Genomic DNA, 22,564 nt, shown 5'->3' on the forward strand with positions numbered 1-22,564 from the left:
GATGTCCGTCTCTTTCCATCACACACAAGCTGAGCTGTTTTCTCAGCCCCCATCTGCAGAGGCATACAGGCCTGTTTGACTTTAAATAGGTTTATTGAACATGATGGCACCATTTCAACCCATATTCTGCCCCGATTCAGCTCCAAGGCCCAGTGTTCTTTCACTGGTAAGGGCCTGATTCTGCACAGAGGCTCTAAGAAGTGTGAGTGGCTCTCCTAAAAAGGCACAAATTGTCAGCATTGAGGGGTTTTCTCCCATTGTCCATCGTGGTGGGTACATGGGCACCTTTGTGGACTTTAGCAGCATCTTATGGAAATGACCTTAAAAGTTCTGTTATTTGCTTATGTTGTATTTAATTGCAGATGCAGCTTTCTAAGGAGGATCTTCCAGGTCTGCTCCTTTGCCCACCACTTCAACCCCTTTATGCTGAACGAAATTCCAATTCATAGAATCAAATCATAGAATCATTTGAGTTGGAAGGAATGTTTAAAGGCCAAGTGGTCCAACTCCCCAGCAGTGAATGGACACCGACAGCTTGATTAGGTTGCTCAGAGCCCCATCCAGTCTGATATTGAATATCACCAAGGACAGGGCATTCACCACCTCTCTGGGCATCCTGTTCCAGTGCATTACTACCCTTAGTGTAAAAAAAGCTTTTTTTTTTTTTTTTAATATCTAATCTAAATTTCCCCTCTTTTATTTTGAAACATGTCCCGTTGTGCTGTCATAACAAACCCTGCTAAAGAGTCTGTCCCTTTCTTTCTTGTAGTCTTCTTTTAGATGCTGATATAATCCTTCCAGCACAGGCTGTTACCAGGTACCCTATGTAGGACTGCATTAAAATCTGCGCTTGAGTGAGAGTAGTAGTTTAGAAAAATAAATAGGTTTGGTCCAAGCAAAGCCTTGTAAAAACATCAAGATTTAGCTTGGCCTATTTGTAAAATATACGGCAGATCCCCTGCCTGAGAACAACTTAAATCGACAATATAGAAGTTAAAAAGCTCATTTCAATTGGAAATTCCAGCTAAATTGTTCCCAGTTAGCACCAGAAAGGAATGCTTTAGACTAAGACAAAACAGATGCAGACTGTTAGGTTCCCATTGTGCAGCAGGCTTCCCTTGCTGGGAGGTAGGTAGCTCGGCACAAAGCCCCCTCCACTTGGGAACAGAGATAGGGCTGTGCACACCAACGCTGCAGTGCCTTCCTGGGACTCTTCCAAAGCAACCATGGCAGGAAAGGAAAAAAACAACCTCCCAAGCACCGGCATCCAGGAGCAGATGAACACAGCATGTCTCAGAGGCTGGAAAAATCCCTCCCTGTAACAACTGGCTCGTTGCTTAGCCAGGCACAGCCTTCGGTGGCCATTTCAAGAAACGTGCAGCTCAGCGCAGCCACCCTGAAAATCAACGCTGGGGCCCTCTGGGTTGCACTTCTGGCAGCAGAATGCGGCCCCTGAGCACGCCCTGGCCAGCTCTGCCCTCCAACCTGCAACTGTGTTTTTCTGCAGCCCATCCACCTTAGCCCTTCTCCCCATCCCCACATTGCCAGGCAATGCAGCGAGGTCTCTTTGCAGGGCGTGGGGTGCTGGAGAAAGCAGCTGTTGTTCCATTCCCATTTACTTGCATTGAGCTGCTGTAGAAGACAGGGAATAGGGGAAAAAGAAATTAAAGACCTTTTACAGTCCTCCTTTCTCCCCTAACATTTGTCACATTCCCAGGCAAGGGAGTTGCCTGCCCATGGCATTGCTCCAGATTAAGTACTAATGAATTAATTCCTTGTGTGCACGTTCATGTATGTAAGAATAAGAGTGTGTTGTTCCAACTCTCTCACCCTAGATCATACAGTTTTGGAGTGAGGGGTTTTAGAGTCAGCACTAAGAGAATTAATACTAATTGTAGCATGAAACAAAATGTGTTTAATCTGGATTAAGCTGTGTAATACATAAGGCATAACACAACCTGCCTCATACCAACTCCCTGTATGTATACTGTCATTCCCAGGTGGGATATAGCCAAGGGAAGTAGCAGCTGTTATACCCCCCACTTTCTTCAGATAATTTCCCACCTCAGGTGGAAATAATTATTGAGCTTCTTGTTAGCAGCTTTAGTTGGCTACCACCCCACATCAGTGTGTCTACTCTGAGCACGAGATTGGTCTCTGTTCTGCTGCTCTTGCTAGTTCCACGCTCAGGATGCCAGGTAGGAAATGTTGCCTGTTTAATACAATGGATTTGGTAAAGGAAAGAAAGGTGATGCTAATGGGCGCTGTGATCTAGTTGCTCTTAGCGAGGTGAGTGTGGTGTTTATGCAGGAGGAGCCAAGAAAGAATCAAAACTAAACAAGCGTATGCTGACTGATCCTTGATTTCATTGTGCTTTTTTGTTTGATTGGTTGTTTGTTTTTAGGTATTAACCATGTGTGGTTTGTAGAGGTTTAAATGCTTCTGGAGGTCTTAATGCAAAGTAGAGTGACTTTGGTGCTGCCTTTGTTATTGTAATATAAAGTAGTTCTTGAGCTGAGGAGGTTTTCTGTATGACTGTGCTAGCTTGATCTCCACGAAGGGACTGTGTGTACTGCAGGTGTGCTGCAGCTGTGGTGGTAATGTTTGGGCTCTCTTGGTGGGGAATGGAACCCATACTTGATGTGTTTGTATTGCATCTGTAAGGAACGGTGTAAACAACGTAAACAGAAAACATTAAATTCTAAACAGCATGTAGTATATTTAAGTGCATTTTGGATGTGTAATGTTAGAGCTTACAAGGATGTGGCTGAAGAAGCTGGGATTGTTTAGTTTGAAGAAGAGGAGGCTCTAGGGAGACCTTAATGCTCTCTACAACTGCCTCCTCTCCCATGTAACAGTAACGACATAAGAAGTAGTAGCCTCAAGCTGTACCAAGGGAGGTTCAGCTTGGATTTTAGAAAAAACTTCTCTAAAAGAGTGGTGAGGGATCAGAACAGGCTGCCCAGGGAGGTGGTCAAGAATTTGTGTAGATATTGCACTTAAGGGGTATGGTTTAGTGGACATGGCGGTGATGAGTTGATGGAAGGACTAGTTGATCTTAGAAGTCTTTTCCAACCTATGCGATTCCATACGAGTTGACATTCTATAAAATCTTAAAGCCCTACCAAAAGAGAAGGTCTATCATTTGAAAGCCCTCTTGGGGCTATCTCCTCCTGTTCCTTCACTCTACTGTTTTTGCAAAGGAAGTGATTCCAAAAGCTAAAAACATGTGTTACTCTTGTTAGATAGATTTGCTTCCCATCTTGTGACACAAGAGCTGACTGTCCTTACCAGCAAGTAGAATACATTTACAATAGCAGTGAATGACTGACCTCAAAAGCTATCCAGCACACCTGGGTTAGGTCACAGCTGTTGAGCAATGAGCTTTGCCTGGCCTGCAGAGCTTCAAGCAGGTGGAATCTGCCTTTGTAAGGTGAGACCAGAAAATCTCAGGATAGGAAAGAGTATTTTGAATATTTAGAATCTCTGCTACTACTTCCAAATACCTTTGTGGTCATCCTCCTCTAGCTGTTTGTGGTTGTTACTGCTTTCATTTTGTTGCTTTGAAATGCACTAGGTGGGAAAAGTCGGTTTGAATGAGCATTGTGGAGTTATTTTTGCTGCAGAAAAGACAAGTAATAGACCATTCATTTGCTTTACAAGCAGGAAATTAATTGCGCATGTGTGGGGAGGTGGCAAATTCTTTTAGCCCTCTCTTTGTATAATGCTGTTGCAGAGGCTGCATTTAAAGTATGTGCAGAGTTCTATTCTACTGATACAAAAGACAAATGCGAGAAAATCGGTATCTGGGAAACTTGTTTGTTGAAGTCTTATAATGGATCCTCAATAGCAGATATGAATGTGTTCTTTTGAAGGCATATATTTTTAAAGGCTTTTTTGAATGAGCAGTAGAACTGGTAAATATCTCTTCGTGTGTTCTAAATGATGCATAGTTTTCAAAGACTTGAGGTTTCATAAAATCCTAAGCCTTTTTGAAGCTTGAAGTCAATAGTTGGAAAAAGAAACAAACAAATTTGGGTCACCATCTCCTTTCCTTCCCCATTCTTCAACTCTACTGTTTTATGCAAAGGAATGTATCAAAATACAGAAGATACTGGGTAGTACACAAAGAGTACTGGGCAGCACCAGAGCAGGATGATTGTTGTCATTTGCTGTTTCTGCTGAGAGAATTGGGAATTTCTCCATCCAAGGCATGGTTTCAGTGGGAAAGCAAGTTTCAGAGGTTCTGCAAATGTTTTCTCTTCTTTGTGGGCATGCCCTTTTTTTTCATATCGTTCACAGAGCTGTTTGTTGATTGCACTATTAATCTAATCCGTCTTTAAATAACAGTTGTATAACTGCCAAAACTTACATGATTTACTTGTGGTTGCGGAGCTCTGATGTAGAAATACACATCATCCTGTTCCATGGTTGGCTGGAAGATGGAGGATATCTCACCTCAGCAATACACTGCAGAGTCCCACCACTTCAAGAGCACCTTGTTTTAGGGTCACTCGGTAGGAGTTGTGCCCTTTTTTTCACCTCTCTAGGTTAAAAAGGAAAAGTAGCTCAGGGACATTGTCCTGTGGGCAGCATCTGACTCTTCTTGAGGGAATCAGGCTGCTAAAAACGTTTGCACACTCATTTCCGTTCCAGCGCAGAGCAGAGAGTAACCAAAATGAACAGCTATGCTTCAGATGTCTCCCTCACTGCTTAACAGCTCTTTTTTCTCACTCTCTCTGCCTTTTCCACAGAACTGCATTTCCCAACCCTTTTTCCCTTGAGACGCCCAGCTGAGCTCCCCCTATAAGTGCTGAAATCCCCTGCTGTCAAGCCTGAGCCCTGCTGATTATGTGGGTCGGAGAGAGCCTGCAAAAACTCAGTGCTCTGAGAGTCTCATTCCCTTTGCACCTTCCCTTCCCTCCTTCACGTTTCCCACTGCATCTTGCCCCTTTTGTCTCTGTTTAACCCACACATGTCTCATGAGGGCCAGTGCCATTGCACTTCAGAGTTTGCAGGGGGAACTTGTTGCGCTAACTGGCTGTGGAGCATCATCCATTTAGCACAAAATTGTCTTGCCTCACCTTCTTCCTGTCTCGCATTTTTCTCTCCTATCCTCTTTTCTTCCCTCCTTAGGTGACTCCTGCCTGCTGGAGCCATGTGTGCTTATGAAGCCCTGTGCACAGCTGTGGCCCTGACATAGTTTTGCACAGCATCTGACAGCATGTGAGAGGTTAGCTTACAGTGGCATGTACAGTATGTGGCCCAGATGTTCCTGCCATCCCCCCAACTTTCTCATGCAATTTGTTCCATTGCTGGTAAAGGTTATGGTTTTGAGATAGGAGGGAAGTGAAGTAATGGATGGGAGATGAAACAAAGGCTAGCCCTGACTCTCCTGAGTTCATCTTACACTCCTGCACGTTTCTGTTTGGGAACAGGGAGTGATTGAGTGGTTGTAGGGATGGAGCATCCCTGTTGGCGCTGTGGAGCATGTTCTGCAGCAATGAGGGGAGGGAAGAGAGGGTTAAAAATAATACTGAAAGTGGCATGTCTCTAGAACAGAAACCATCCCTCCAAATACCAAAGCAATGATGTAGGAAAGAGTTTTTCAATAAAATCCCCATAAGATTTAACAGGGGTGAAAAAAAAAAAAAAAAAAAAACAACACAAAAAACAAAAACAATTCTGTCTTGGCAGAAATTTCCAATATATATTCTTCCTAAGGCATCTACTCTGCATGGAAGAGAAAGGTCAGTTCAAGCTGATCGATCAAACGGTCTGATCAAACAGGCTGTAAGCAACTGAACTAGGTCTTGCTTGGAAGAGTATCATGCAAGCTTAGCAATAGGTGTTGTTAACAATGCCAGCTATAATATGCACACACAGCATTCAGCATGTATTTCCAGGAAGGCTTTATGGCTGATCAGATATAATTTCCTCAAGAATTTCCCTTCCAAATCATGTGCTATTGCTGTGCAAGCCGTAGAAATTTCATCGTGCCTTGCTGTATTCAGAAGTCAGTGCTAACAATGGGAGCCGTGTTCATCCCGAGGAGGCCACAATGTTTGCAGAGAAGCTGAGCGTGCTGTGCAGTGTCAGACACGTTCCAAGGGCTCCATTTTTCAAAACGCCACAGGCAGAAGGAGGAAGCGTTATCTGTTAAATATTCCAGGAGGGTATTTATGGATTTCTCAAGAGGGTTCAGAAGCGCTGATCTGAAAAGATGTTCTCATTCCATTGTGCGATTTGCATTGCTTGTTTTGCATGGCTTAAAAGAGGGGCCAAGAAAATGGACTCTGTGTCAGAACCTGAGATATTAGATGATAGAAAGAAACAGTATGGATTTTACAGAAAAAAAAATTATGTATTTGTCAAGATACAGTCCGCAGGCCAAACTCTGAGTTTGTCTGAGAGTCAAGCCAAGAGGTTTCTACCTTTTGATCTTCTGGATTGCACCATTGTATCCAGAACATATTTGTTACATGGAGTAGAAAAGCTTGCTTCAAACTCAGTGGATTTCGGGCTTGAACTTTCTTGTGTGAAGGTTCTGACAAACCTTCTCAGGAGGTTATTTTGCTTAGTAGCTTCATTTGAATTATCTAAAGCTAAAGAAAGTTGATGTTTCTTGGCTCAGTATTGGATGCTACTGTGCATCAGTTCAGGAAAGCTAATACAAGATTTTCCCTAGTCATCTTAACTATTTGCTCATGTTAAAAAGTCAGTCTGTTATAAGCTCCCTTTAGATGCTTGAGGGTTCCTGTCAGGTCTCCCCTGAGGCTTTTCTTCTCCAGGCCCCTCAATCTATCTTCATAGGAGAGGTGTTCTCTGATCATCTTCATGGACCCACTCCAACAACTCCACATCTTTCTTGTGCTGTCCAATGGCTTGCAGAATGTACGATCAGTTAGAAAGGTATCTGGGGTGATGTTTATTGGTGTGCACTAGCAGTTAGTAACCAGCATTGAACCGCTTTGGTATCTCATTGATTTCTTCTCTCAAGAACCCCTTCTTGCTTGTAAAGTCTTGCCTGGTTTCACTTGACCTTATGCTGAACAAATAGATATGAAAGTTTTGGAAAAAATCAGTGAAGGGTACCTGCAAATGACAAGCCTCCATACTAAGCAGATAGCCAAAGTGATGTTAGTGATAGAAAATGCTTGGGCAGAAGAACTGGGCAGAAATCAGGACTGGGCTGAGGGAAAGTGGATCTCTTTTTAAGTGTCTTCACAGATCTGTTTCTTTGCATATGAAAAGGAAAATAATGATATATCATTATTAAGCTGACTGCTTTGAGACCATGAGTAACGTACAGTGATGGGTACCACTACAGGGGCGGTTATAAACATTAGCAGTAGGTTTTGTAAAAGAATCTGAGGATAATTAGGCATGTAGACTTCAATGGGATTTGGACAGCTGTCCTGCTTTCCATACTCAAGGAAAAAAATAGTTTTCCTTAGGAGGTGGAAAAAATGAAACAGCCCTCAATTTGTAGCAGTAATTAATAAGTCAAGGGACGATAATAAACCATGCATTATAAAGGCAGAAGCTGATATTCTGAGAAGTCCAAGAAGGAACATAATACATTAGAAAGATACATAAGCAATTGCATTGCTTCACTGATCGTAATATTTAAGTATATTTTTAGTTATTTGGTTAATTGAAAGTTAAACTTGAATTGCTGAAGGAGGACTTTTGGGCAGAGGAAAAATGTGGGTTTAGTGACTGCTGTTTATGGTCCTGGGTGAGAATTGCATGGGTTCTTACTGCTGGGTGCTGTGGACTGCATTCATTGGCACACATGCACACATACAGCTTTACTCTCTCTTTGAGTGAACCTGAATCATCTTTTCCACAAAATGCTCTTCTGGGTTTACCAAGCCAAATATTTAGTTCTCTGAGATCTTCAGGTGGGGTGGAAATGGCCCAGGTACCACTCCACAGCCTGGATGTGGCTGAAAAGTAATCCCATGGACGCCTTTCAATGTTCCTCAGCAGAGATGAGGATATGTCAAGCGTTTGGTAGAGGGGCTGCTTCTGTCCCAACAGCTTTCCCTTGGAGCTTGAGTGACACCTACAACTATACACCTGGGGCTGGATCTGGAGATCACCTTTGCTGGGTTGACACAACCGAGAGAGTACCTAAAGGGAAGTCCAGACCTTGTGAGTGTATGGGTTAGACAAACCTGTGGGATGGGACCCCTCCTAGCTTCAGGATAAGCAGTTTGGAGCTTTTTAAGAGCTTCCAAACTTAATCTGACTTCTGTACTGAACCTGCACACTAGTTTTTGTGAGGCTTGCACTTTGCTGATTTAAACCTGCCCACCTGCTGGTGCTCTGAACCTCCTTCTGTAAAGAGGAATGAAAGGTACCATTTCACTTAAGCCTGCTTCCATGAAGGCAAAATAGGAATTGTTTCATCTTCAGCATTTCATTAAGTCTCATAAGAATTACATAAAACTCCCTCTTGCTGCCTTTCTGAGGAGAAATCCTTTGCCCTTGTGTATTTGCACTTGCAGTGGATGCAGTCCTAAAAAATGAGCTTGGATTTATTATTCATTATGTTTATAATGGCATAGATGTGTGAAGAACAGAGCAATGGGGAGCAGCAAATCAGCCAAAACTCTTCTCATTCCTGCTCTTTCTCTCTATACAGCAATTTCTACCTCATTGGGGAATTTAAGCTGTTACAGGATCTCTGCCCGAGAACTGGCAGACCAGAGAAGCAAGCAGCAAAGTTAGGTTGTGAGATGACTACTTAGGTTGTTATCTTCTTTGAGAGAAATGCTGGAATAAGAGATTTTAGAATTTAAATTACGTTTGACTATTGTAAAAATGGTCGCTTATACCAGAATCTTAAACTTATTTTGGCTTCTGGACTTCTTTAGCTGAAATATTTCAGCAATCATTTCATTTTTTTTTTTTTTTTTTTCCTCAGAACACAAAGACATCAGAAGTGAAATATAGCTTTCTTTTTCCCCAATTTTATGGTAAAATACTCTATTTCCAGCGTGCTTATTAATAATTTGCTCAGGATTTTTGCTATTCTTTCTGAATTCTGAATAGTAAGTGAGCACTACACTGGGACCAACGCTTCATTTTTAAAAACAAAACCCAGATATGCTTAAACCCTTCCTCCTCCCTGGGAGCCAAGAACATGCTTGACTGTGGAGCAGGAGATATTTTATTTCAGCAATTCATAAATGGAGAAACACCCAATTGATTCAGTAGCAGAAGTGTGAAATCATTTACACAGAGAACAGCCAACTGAGGCCATAATGCTGCTGCTCCTGGAGTGTCCATGCCTGAAAACAAACCCAGTTTGTCATTTATAATAATTTTCTACCCTCTCAATAGGCAAACAATACATTTGTCAAAATCTTATGCTGATGCTTTCAGATTTAGTTCATTAGCTCTCATTGCGTCGGTGGGGATGGATCACTTCGAACAAACACCAAACAACCTCCTTATTTTATATTAATTATGTGTCAGCAGTAGCAGGGGAAACTTGCTTTTTCCTCTCATTTCATTATTTAGTTTCAAGGCACATCCTCACTTCCAGTGACCAGAGGTATATGCTTTCTCCCAACTTCCTATATGGGTGTATACTGGGATCCAATAGGTTTCTTTGTTTTAAAATCAATTTCTGCTTCCATTTTTAAATATTTTTTTTTCCTTGGCTTATTGCTAGAAAAACCAAAGTTCCAAACTTCATGGACTAGACACAATCAATGCACTCACAACAGGCGGAGAAGTGTCCAGAATTGCTTAGCCAATCTCTTCCCCTCATGAGTGATTTTCTGTTGACTCAGAACTTGTCAACACTTGGGAATTTAATGTTGAGTTTAGCTGTAAAATTCTAGTGTAGACACAATTCCACCAGTCCCACCATGTTCCCAGAAACAGAATGTTAGCTTTGGAAACTGGAAGAACAAACTCCTTGCCAGTGTGTTCTGTGTTGATCCAAATAGGGTTGCGCTTCAGCCTCAGGAGTGATGATGTGTTGTTTGTACACTCTGAAAGTCTTCAAATAAAGACGTGAGTGGGGAAGGAGGTGGTGACATTTACCCACAAAAAAAAAAAAGAAAGCAGGGTGCATTTTTCCAAGTCTTATGAATTTCTCCAGATTCTGACAAGATTTTAACTCTTTTTGAATTGTTCGTCCTTGTCCCAGGACCCTTCCTTGGATTAGTTCAGAAATTCCCTAATAAGCTGGTGCATTGCATCCTGTAGGTCCCTCTCCCATAGGGGCAGAAGTTAGGAGTAGAGGAGATGTTTGTGACTTCCCATCCTCATCTACAAGAGGGCTATGGTCAGAACATCCTCCCAGAGGGCATGGTATTACAGAAAATAATTCTGTAGGGTAAGAGTGCAGACAAAATTTATTTCGCCTTTCTAAGCCATAAATAAATAAATAAAGACTGTAGTGATAGATAGCTTGAGGTCTCTGAGCCTAACATGTTTAACAAGGTCTATTAAAAAAAATCACTTAGCATATCAACTACCATATTTCTAATGCATGCACCGCTAAAGGCGATACTAGCTTGTGTGACATAGTGTTGTAACATGGTGCTGTTTGAGGACATACCTCTGCACACTCAGTGGGGAGGTGCACGACTGTCAGGAAGTCGTTTTCCTGGTGGCCACAGATCTGGCACAGAGAAGCCTCTGGTCAGCGTATGCAGCAGCCCTCCCTCTCCATACACAAATGGAGAAGGCTGACAAACACATTGGAATTAAGGCATTTTGCCTTGTTCCTGATATATACACACACACACACATTTATATACACACTCTACGCTTGTGGGAGGAGAACGCTTCATAGTTTATAAGGATATTCTCTGATTTTTAAAGCAGTATGGATGTCAGTACAGCAAGCTGAAACATCTGAATTGTCCTGCAGAAAGTGCTTTCTCATTTGTTTAAATATAAGGAATTTGTGACCTTTATTTGTAGGGAATGTATTTCCTTCTCTCTGTTACACAATGAGCAGAAGTTTCCATTTAGTTTTGTGTGGTAACACCCTGGTTATTTTCTAAAGTGGTCATTTAAAGCCTGATTCACTAGGTTGGACAGCCTGCTGCCAAAGAGTGCCCTGCTTCTTCTAGACAGGTGGATCCCAACCCCCTCCATAGAAAGTCCTATTTGTCATAAAAACCAAAACCTTCATGATGGCAGTAGCCATGTAGCCAGGAGTCGCTGTGCATTATACATGTGATTTTTGGCTTCTGTCTTACCTGATCTTTTGCCAGACAGAGGAAACTTGGGCTCCACTGTTCTTCATTTGCACTTTCAAGGCTTCATAGTATTCTTTGACTCTTCCCATGCTCCAGCTTCCAGTGTCATTCATGCCCACATGAGTGATAGTGGGTCTGTGTTCTTGACAAGCTGCAGCACCCCTTCAGCAATGTCCCATATCTTGGCTCCCAGGAGGCAGCAGATCTTTCCAAACTCCCTGTTGGGCTGGCGAAGGAAAGCCTTGGTGCATTTTAACAGGGAGTTGCCTATTACAAACACACAGTGTTTCGTTTTACAGTATCCACTGCAAGCTGTTCATATGGCTCCTTCTTGCAACTTTTGGTCATGGGTGTCTGTAGCAGTAAGAGCTTCGTATCAGTTTTTGGTAGCAAAGCTGGAGGGTGAAGTCTGAAGTGGAGCCCTACTTTTGTGCATCACCAGGGACCGGGATTCCTCCTCCTCGGTTGTCTGCTGCTGGAATATAATTATTAAACAACTGATCTATGTCCTTCTCAGTGCCTGTAACACTACAAAGCCTTTTAACTGCTTTCTGCAACTGAGCCACTTGCTCAACTTGTGCTGTTACTCCTTATCGCTATGAGAAAGTTCAAGGTGCTGAGACCAACTGACCTCCTAAGCCAGAGTCTCCTTTCTTACCAGCATATGGGTGAAAGAAAGAGGGAAGCTCAGTATTCCCATAGCTTTGCCCACTTATAATGCTGGTAGCAGGAATTTTCAGGCTCTCTCCTGGAGCACAAGAGCTGTTCTCTTACTATTTATTTATTTATTTTTTCCCTAAACTCTTCTATTTAGGGGACTAGGATTTCAAAAGTTCCTTGAATCTTTCAGTCCTTCCACCTTTCAAAGCCAAGATCCTTGGGAACATTGCTTGGCATCCTGATTAAATATAACAAAAAGGACCGATAATGAGAGCCACAGTTAGTATCTGCAATACAGGAATGGCCATCCTGGAAATAAATGTATCTGGTGCTGCAGTTGTCATGTAGGCCAAGATACAACTGGCTTTCACTGATCTTCTTGCTAAAATTTTTTGCTTTTGTAGATATTCTGCTTTGGAAAAGACATCACTGTCAGCCCTTGAGAGTAAGAGGAAATCCTGTGGATCCTGTTTTATAGTTTGTGTTTAAAATTGTCACATTAAATGTGAGAAAAATCTCTCCAATAGCCTAGTCCGTGTACACATAGGATCCTCTCACTGCAGTCCTGGAAGATTTATGATTAGACAAAAGAGACATTTTCTTGGTGGAAATGAGCTAAGGCAATAAACAAACATAAAAGCTTTTATTAGAGAAGGATACATCTAGCAGGAAGTCTGGGAAATACTGATTTAATCTGCTGTTCTGGGTTGCTCTTGCCAAATCATGGTTGGAGTGGAATTCATGCTGTTTTAATTTGCTATTAAAAAAATGTATGTTCAGAAACAGGAGCAGAGTGATTTTTTTTTTTTCCATCTAGCCAAGAGCCAGGTTGGCTTGGTAATACCATTCATAGTTGTTTCTTTGTCCACCAAATAGTCAAAAATATCATAAAATTATTGGAAAGTGTAGGTGAGGACACGCATTTCTTAAAACTGCATATTTATTTATTTTTGCTTGAATCCTGGCTTTTCTTGAGACATTTGGTCTGTCTGTATCCTACTTCAGACTACATTAGCCAGGTGATAGAGAAATGACTGTTTTTTGGCTTGTAGCATGTTCCTGTCTCCACAGAGATGCTTGAAGAATATTGCCCAATATCATGAGTGCCCAAAATTTGTGTGAGAACTGTAGCTAGAGACCTAGAGTCTGTAGCTGAGAACTACAGACTCTAGGCTCTAGAACAACATCATTTATTTACCATGGTGCTATACTTGGTTTTACAGTTTGAAATCTCAAAAAAAAAAAAATTTGCTCAAAATAAAATTAATTTAGAACAGATGGGGAAGTCGGTACTTCTGATCTCATCGATCAGAAATTATTAGTGACAAAAAATTAAGCAGTAATTTTGAGTTTTCCCAGTACTTACTTTTTAAAATTTAATCTGAAGCTATCTAACCACGAGTGCTGTTTTCCCATGCAGTACATTCCTCTGGCCAACCAATCTCAAGCTCACCTGCAAGAGCAGTGAGGAAGGGGAGTTCTTAAAATGAAGTTCATTACAATTTTTAATAGCTTGAAAGAAACTGAGATCAGCCAGGGCATGAGGTGGCTATTTTCTGTGTGAGTGTGTCTTAAATTCAATCTCCTCATTCCACAGTTATCCAAACAACAACTCATTATGCAGTGAGTGCTCAATGGTTCTTATGAGAGCTAGACAAAAGGCTGATCTTTTCTAAGGCTTGTAAGAATTTATCTTCACTGTCATCCTTAAATTTAGTCTTCTATTGGAATTTCCTTCTTGTTTGACAACTGCTTTTTCCTTCCATCTATCACAATTTAGGGTGACTAATCAGGTTAGTCACAAACCCTTCAGAAATACACCCTCCAGGGCACTTTTTATTTTAGCTTGGGGAGGAAAGCATTTCAATTTATAACATAGAACCCTCTGTGCCACAGCCATGAGATTTTCTGTTTAGTTCAGATTTGCATATGCAAATTATGCAACCATCAGTTCTCTCTTATCACAGAAAGATGAGATTTATGGAAAGGAGAATGATTAAGAGACTGGAGGATGAGAAACAATTCAGGAGATCTCTCTCTGATGCTACAGCATCATTGCATGACCTGCAAGAACTATCGGGTAGATGTAATAGACTAGACATGAATAGCCACTAATTAATTAGTCTACAAGGGAGACAAAAAATATGACGTTTATTTAAAACACTGACATTTCAGGGCTACTGTTCAGTAAAAGGAACCAATAAAACTATAATGGGGCAGGTTTGTTTCACTTCTGAGTTATTACAAATTTAGAGGCCCCAGCTCCAGTGTCTGGGAATCTGGGGATGACAGAATTATAGCAAATCAGTCAGATATAACCCTGTGACCCAGTTTCTGACAAATGTTTCTCTAATCCAGGGATTTCCAACCAACAGACTTTGGTGACTCTGTGAAGCAAGTTTGGAGGGCAAATCTAAACTACAGTAGTCCCACTAGCACTAGGCTAAACCAGGTATGTATGGAGCCTTGCTAGGAGCAGTGCTAGTTCACAGACTGGAGAAGACCGAAAATTAGCTGTGCAACCTGTGCTTAAAGGCTGCCAATCATATAATATTTTACAGGCTTTCAGGATAATGCATTTCTGTTCTCTGCTAAAATAGCTGAAATACTTCTGATGTCTAACCTTCTCTTGAAGCTCATTATTTCTTGTTCTGCCCATAGTGGCAGTGAGGAAGAGCATGTTCCTTTTCTCTTTGCACATCTTTTGCATATACGAAAAGTGAGCACCAAGAAATTGTTCTACGAATTCTCTTTTCATCTTCTGATTAATGTAAGGTTGTACCAGATGATACCAAGGGGGTGAAGTGTTTAAAGCTTTTTTTTTTTTTTTTTTTTGTATCAGTGTTCATTTAAAAGATCAGTTGAGAGCAGGAGGCTAACGGTTGGAAGTTGAATTGAAAAAGGATAGGAGTTCAGCATAAAATAAGGGAATAAGCAGTTAGAAAATTAGATAAGCTTTATGTTTTATAATTGGCTCAACCTGATGAACTTCATCCTAGGATATTTTGATAGTGGACTGAAATGATCTTAGATACCTGCAGTTATCTTTGAGAAGATAGGCAAGATATCAGAAAACTGGAAAAGAGTGAGTGTGGTACCTTTCTTCATATAGGAGAGGAGAAAATAGAGGATCATGGGAGTTATATGCTCCATCTCCAGGAAATATTGGGAAATCTAATTGTTTGGAAGCACCTAGGGAAAGGAAAGGAATTAACAGCCTGCCTTGGTATGTCAAGAAAAATCTTGTTGTCTTAGTTCCTTTAACACAGGAGTGGTGAACAGCAACGAAGATATGATTTTAGTTAGGATTTGACTGAGGCTGAGGAGAGGCCTTAAAATGAATCAAGGATGATTCAGAATAAGCTGATAAGAAAGTATTTTAGTAGTGGGACTCATGAAGCAGGTAAGATAGGTTGCTTTGGGAGCATGTAGACTGTGCACACTGACAGATCTTTATGAACAGGCAAAAGAAATAGCTATTAGGAGTGATTCAGATACTGCAGAGGTGGTCTCAAGGAAGACAAATGGATTGGACCAAACTATGAAGATTCCTTTAGCCTTATTTTACTGTGGTCTCCTTATATCTCCTTTTCTATAGACTGAATGAGCCTCATTTTTTTGTCTCTACATATCTTGGATCCCTGCACTTCTGACCGCTCCTGGTTCTCTCTCCTTAATGCTTTACAATTGCCCACCTTCATTCTTGCAGTGTGATATTAAGAGTTACCAGGCAGAGGCTCTCAAAATGCCAGCATGTGCCAGAATGCAGGTATGCACACTCTTTTGCACAGCGTGATCTGCAGCAAGACATCCAGCTCCTCTGGAGAGGAAAACCTTCCACAATTTAATGGAAGATGGATATTTTTTTCTTCATGTTTTCTTGTTAGTTTATATAAAGCCATTCCAGCCTTTCTTCTTACTGGTTGAAGAAGAGATCTTTGAATACTTTGACTTTTTTGGAGTCTCAGAAGATGGAGATTCCCAAAAATTTCATACTTGATGTTAATGTCGGCAATCCTATCTGCCCCCATTTGCCTGCTTTTTCAGCCTGAAGCAAAAGCAGTCCAAGCAATAACAATTTTTTTGAAAAAGATAAAGATTGCATGAATTACTGTATTATTCTCATGGTACAATAACAGAGAAAGGTCCCCACATTGGGCGGGGGAATGTGTGTCACTGTTTCAGTACTTCAGAATCAGAAGTGATTCACTGCATAGAGCAAAATAGCAGCTGTGTTCAGATCTCAGCCTTTCACTGGACAGAAAGAATAGTTTGCGCTCATAAAAATGAGTATGTGTCTTTATTCTGTCATGGGATAATGATGCACCTTGGGTCTGATCCAAAGCTCCCTGAAATCCAGAGAAAGACTCATGTTGGCCTCTGTGTACCCTTAACCAAAGAGAAGAATTTTTCAGAGCTTCCCTTTTCTCTCCACCCTGGAACCCCACACCACATCTTGCCTGCCTGGTCAATAACAACTGCCAACAAATAGCATCTACAAAAGTGGCAAGAAAGATGTTACATGATGGATCAGCAGCTCAGGATTCAAACTTCCACATGGTGTAGATGGCCAAGGTGCAGCTCTATGCACATCTGCAAGGGGGGGGGTAATATGGACATGGATCTCCAGTCCTTGTGACAGGAGCAGAGCCTTCAGCACAGGACAGGCTCAACCTGTGGTGGGTTTCAATGCTCTTTGGTGGAATTCAGTGGTTTGTGGTTTGATGAGTTGGTGTGGTCCTACACGGAGCCAGATGGGAATTAATTCATCTTCAAACTGCACTGGTAGTCTGTTTAGCACAGATTAACTAAATCTCCTGAACTTCCGTGAGCACCTGCTATCATAGCACTAAAAACCTGTAGTATTTATTACTGCAGAATTGTCAGTGGCAGACCAAGGGTTTAGGAATAGCACCCTCCCCCCCCACCCCCCCAGCCCCCCAAAAAAAGGAAGAAAAAGTAAACTATAGCAAACTGAACTGCTTGTCTAACTGAAGGAAAAAGATGCTGCTTAGATCATTTACAGAAAAGAGATCAGTTCGTTCTTTTATATCAAGGTGAAAAGAAAATCCCATTCCACCAAAACTCTTTGAAGGTTTGTAGAAGCACTTCCACTTCAGTCTGAGATGATCTGGAAGACAACGGCATCCACAAAGCTTCAGAGCAGTACATTATAGCATACCCCCAGCTTTTTGGATTTTTAGCTTTTTTTTTTTTTTTTTGTTAAGCTCTCCTTTTGCAGAAAGAAAAAAAAAATATCATGAAACTTAAACAGCAGCTTTCCCTCCCTTGGCTCTATTGAGCTCCATCTCACCAGATAAAGAGCATTCATGGAAGGAGTCTGCACTCTTCTTTAACCAGCAGCACTTGAAAAAGCGCTGGGGCCCTGGCAGACCAGGACGCCTTTTTTGAATAGGACCTTGCACACTGAAAGACAATTGATACCCTTCTTTTAGCATCTTCCCAACGCAGCAGTGGTTTATAAAGACAGAGAAATAGAGGAAGGATTTGGATATGAATGGGAGCACTAAATACTCCCCCTTCCTTTTAGCTGAAAATCAAGTTTGATGCCTCTTGCCATTCAGGTGGCTGCTTTTGGTCTTCCTTGTTGTGTCAGGTTTGGGATTCAATCTTGTACTCAAAAGTTTGGGGCAAGGAGAAGGCATAGTTAGAGGAAAACTTGATCAGGAGGTGGCCTGAAACAAATAACCAAGGAGGGAGGCTGGAATGTAGTGCCAGATTTGCCCTGGGGATTTTACAGCTGATAGACATTCATTTCACTTTCAGGATCCTGAAACGTGAAGGTTCCTAAAGAGGTTCAGCATCTGTGTGCTTCTCTTCCTATTGTAAATGATGTGTGCAAGCCATGACGGGCACGGTACCCAGCAGTGTCCTGGCTGGCAGCCATACATGCAGCTGTCCTACAGCCTCCTGCAAAGACCCAGACTCTGTGAGTCAGGCCTCATGGAGTCACTGAAGGGAGGGGAGTGCTTGCTGCTCAGCAGCTGCTCACCAGTCCGTGCTGAGAACCCATCTGGGTGCTAGCATCAGTGTATCTGCGGCACACATACTGTGTACAAATGGCTCTTCTCCCTTGCTGGAGCTAAAAGAGCACACAGACTGATGCTGGAACAGAGGTGTCCAGATAAAACCAGCCACAGGTAGTTTACCTTGCTCCTTTCCTCTCTTGTTGCCCTAAGTTTTCTACTTGAAATGGGAAAGTCCCTCAGTTTCACGTGATCGCCCCAACCCCTTTCACACTTATTATTGTTTGAATGGATAACTCACATGATATTTGTGGAACATATGCCACATTAGGGGGTCAAACTGCAGGGTTCCAAAAAAGAGTTTGCTTCCTCTAATTTGCAAGAGGTGTCAGTTTTCTTTAAATTTGCCCCTCTCTTTCCAGCTGTGTGTGTGTGGAAGTGCCTGCAGGGGAAGGAGGGAAGCAGGTACAGAGTGGAGCTATTTTCTGCCCTGGAGGTGTTGCCAATATATTTCCTCTGAGGACTTTGGTGAATGTTCCAGTTAAGTCTGTACTGTGAGAACAGGCCCTGCTTCCTCTTTGCTTTATGACAGAGATGGCCTTTTATTTGTCTGGAGCTAGACTTTTTATTACTGGAAATTATTGGATGGAGATGTCAGAAGGATGAAAACATAGGCTTTTGCTACCAGACTGCATTCTTTTTGCAGTTGCTATAGGCCTGAGCAAAGGAAGTTAGTAGTCCTTAGATAATTTGATGTTAGGAATCTGCTGATCCAGGCTTGTACATCCTCATGTCTATACATCAGACCTCTCTAATCCTTTGTATATGGCTACAACTACAAATATGTGAATCTGTATACAAACACTTTCTTCCAAGAGTATATGTGGAAGGGCAGGCCATCACTTGCCTAAACTGAGATCCAATTTTCAATCTGAAATCCAAATGTAACCGTGCTAAGTATTTAACGTCACTGAGAGACTATTGCAGTATTTTGACAAAATTACATGGCAGCACTATTTTGAACTCCGTAGTATCACTGAGTAGGACTTAAGGTATGTATGTGTATGTAAACACAAATGTTTTTTAATAGCGAGGTTAAAGATTTTTCCTTTTTTTTTTTTTTTTTTTTTTTTTTCTAACAAATTGAGAATATATCATCTTTCCAGGTCATTTGAGAGGCATCTTAGCATTGTTTGCCAATGGCGGTCATTCCTTAGCACAGAAATCCTTTCTCCTAAATGCTCTTTAGATTTTTAAATGAAATAGTCATGTCCAAACAAGCAAAAAGCTGCTAGCTTGCTCAGACTAATTGTTCAGTTCTAACCTCTTTTTTAAGGTTTGCTAATGTAAGTCAAGCTCCGGTCTGAACCTTGACTCGGGTAATGTTCCAGGTGCCAGCTTGGGGCTGCTGCACCCACAACTTGGGTCTTCCAGCACCCCATTCAGGGGAGGCTGCCTGGAGAGCCCAGGCCAGCTCTGCTCTGCAGTGAAGCTTAAATGGGAGAAGAGGAGGAAGCTTCCAAGCACCCACCAGCCATTTCTGCTTCAATTGTACCAGGCTCTCCTTTTGTCCCACAGCCCAGATCTACCATCAAGAACTACTTCTTCCCTTCTTGAATGAAGTTGCAACATCCATTTTCTCATCTGTTATACACCAAATCTTAACATCATCCTCAATATAAGCCCCACATGGATGCAGTGCACTATTGGACATGCATGTTCATAGTTGCAAATGCCCACAGAATATTTTACAAGTCTCTGTGAAGAAACTGCCCTGCTGCTTATACCTTCACTGCTTGCTATGGCAAGCAGGTCAGAAAGCAAAAGCTGGGCCTCCGCTGAGCATTTTTATCACGTGTATCCAGTGTGTGCATTTATGTGTGAGGATGGGAGCTGCATGTGCACAGAGTAGACAGAGGAGCTTTTGGCTGGAACCATAAGGTTGTGAAATGCTCGGTGCCTTGACCTGTAACATGCAACTGTAAATTCCTCAGCTCTTGTTATGTTTTCCAGGGGTCACGGTCTTTAACAGTTTATTTAGTGGAGGAGGAGGAAAGAAGCCCTTTGTATTGTTGAGCAGCACACGCTAGCTTCCCTTGGCCTGGCAGCTGGTGCTGACACAGGGCTGTTCCTCAGGTGTTACTTTGATGGATGGTGCCCCAACGGCCAGCGAGCAGCAGGGGTGGTGGCAGCCTCCACTTACCCGCCTTTGGTTGAAGAAGAACCTGTGGAGATTGCCTGTGTGGGATCCGGCGCTGTCTTCACAGCGTTTTCATTGCATTTCAGATGGAGGCTGAGCTTTCCTCCAGCCTAATTGCCGATGGCAATGGCCTGCTGAAGTGAACTTTTGCTGTGATGCAGAGCACACATAACAGAATGCTTGCAGTGACAGGTCTGCATTAGAACCAAATCCAGCAGCAGATTAAGTGAGTCTGGAGTCCTAGGGCTAAAGACCTTTGCTATCTCCAGCGGGGGGAGGAGCAGATGCTGTTTTATTGTACTGTAAACTGTTTTTGCACGGCAAAGCAACTTGACACTGTGATCTTGGTGAATCGTGCCTCCCTGCTTCAGCCACAGACATTTCCACATCCACGGTTATTTTGGTACTCAGGGACACCATTGTCTGAGGTAGCTGCTTTGAGTCACCCTCCTAGAGGTACCACCAGCCTTGCTTTGCCTCGTGATATGCAAGTCTGAACTCGGTGTTCCTAGTGCTGGTAAAAATAGCACTGGGATGCTCCAGGTGTCCCTGACAGGGGCCAAGGGCTCCCAGGCCAGTCAGGCTCAATCCAGGACAGGGAGCAGCCCACACCTCAGTTTTATTCTGTAGCTCTGAAGTTAAGAACATAAAAAGAGAGTTAAGATGGGTAGAAATGAAGACCTCATGCTTTTCTGTGTGAGCCCTTCTCCTTGTTACCTCAAGTTTCTTCCACTAAAGGCTTTGCAGTTACATGGTGCTACAGCAGAAGTCAAAGCGATGGCTGGCAGCACTTGGTGGTTTGTGACACCTGGACTAGGAAGCACATTGCGTGAGACTGAACTCCTTTTGGATGTGAGGAAGCAGGAGCATGTATTGAGCATAACAAGATGTGACTCCCAACCACCTTGTGCACTAATCCAGATTCACACATCTCCCAGATCTGCTATGAGGTCCCGATCCAAGGTTCACTGAAGAGCAGTTATTCAGCTTACTGCTGTAGTTCTGGGACATAGAGATCTATATCATATATTTTTTTACTACTTCTGCCACATTAGCTGGTTGGCCAGATAAGCATGCTGCCTGTCAGTCTCTGACACCCCTCTTGCTTAGAGAGTTTGCCAAACCGGTTAACCCAGAGAGAAAATGTATATAGGAACACAAAAATATATTACTTTCTCTGTGTGCTGCTACAGGCAGCACAAAACGCACACAAGTAGAGTGGGGTTAGATGTAATCTATGAGACCTTCCCAAGCAGCGAAATACTGATATGCTGAAGGTCTCATGTGTTTAAATTTTCTCATAGCAGTTTGTTAAAAAAGATTCTGGTACAAACATATGAAAACTTTCTCCATTCCCATCTCTGTGTCTTTAACTACATGTCTTTCCACCTTTTTAATTTTGAAACGCATGTGGTTAAGCCTAGAATTTCCTGTGGCTAAGAGGAATGGGGTCTGATTGATTGTAATAAGGGACAGTCTAAATGAAGTGCTTGGACTTGCCCCGGGCGCTTCTATCTGCAGGTGCTGGGAGCCCTTGCCAATGCGAATGACTTTTTGGAACACAAGTGATTATTTACTGCTGAACCAAGCCAAAGGCTATGCTTTTCCTTGCAGCTCACAGCCCTCAGCCTCCAACAGGAAACGTATTTAGTTTTCAAATCCCTCTCTGACCAAAAAGAAATTCCAGCAAAAATAGCAATAAACATTGACAGAGTCCTCCTCTTCTGTAGGAAAAACATGAGCTTGGGTTTAAAATGAAATATCCTGTGACTAATCTGTCCTAGGAGTGGGACAGGGTCAGGCTGTGGCGTGTGGGAGTCAGCAAGAGGACCTGGCGAAGGCTACCCCTCCATATTTGCCACCCGCCTCCCTGTAGCAGCTCAATATATTACCAACGTGATGTTTTCAAACAACAATTGCAAAAGGGCTTCGCTGTTTGATCCTCCTCAGTTTGTCATTGATTTTCCCCATCAAAATAGTTTGTGCAACGAATCCCAGCTGTATCCCTGGCACTTTGCTCACCAGCAAATACAATCCAAATGTTAATTCTTTGGAGCTGAGAGCTGCGTGCCAAGAAATGAATAATCTGTGCAAGGCTAAACAAACAGTTTATTGACGGGGTGGGGTGGGGTGGGGTGCAGGTGGGGGATAGCTGAGCTGAGGAGCAGGCAGGCCTGACCAGATGGACATCAAAGCTGCTTCTGTGAGAGAGCTTGGTCACATGTGATTTGTTTTCTCTCTCCTCTAACACAGTTACGTGTTAAGCTATTAATATATCCAGGCAGCAGTGCGAGAGCTTTCCAGCAGGCAGGAGAAGCAGATATTTGTGCCCTGCCCATCCCAACTCTGCGCCTTTGTGAGCAAAGAGTGTGGAGATCCTAGCCACTATGCTCTGCGGTGCCTTTGTCTCCATTTGGCAAATGGGAGAAATGGGCTGGCTTGGAAGTCTGCAGTGTCATTTCTCTGGCAGCTGACAGGAAGGG

General features: G+C 42.5%; 1 long non-coding RNA gene across 1 annotated transcript; it reads left to right on the top strand.

Moving 5' to 3' along the window:
• The first annotated feature begins 2,133 nt into the window (after positions 1–2,133).
• LOC125693534 (uncharacterized) lies at positions 2,134–22,181 on the top strand. The gene is made up of 3 exons (XR_007377142.1): positions 2,134–2,198; positions 14,253–14,346; positions 19,218–22,181. It is a non-coding gene; the product is annotated as an uncharacterized LOC125693534 (long non-coding RNA).
• The last annotated feature ends 383 nt before the right edge of the window (positions 22,182–22,564 follow it).

This window comes from Lagopus muta, chromosome 5, assembly GCF_023343835.1.
Source record: "Lagopus muta isolate bLagMut1 chromosome 5, bLagMut1 primary, whole genome shotgun sequence".
NCBI lineage: Eukaryota > Metazoa > Chordata > Aves > Galliformes > Phasianidae > Lagopus > Lagopus muta.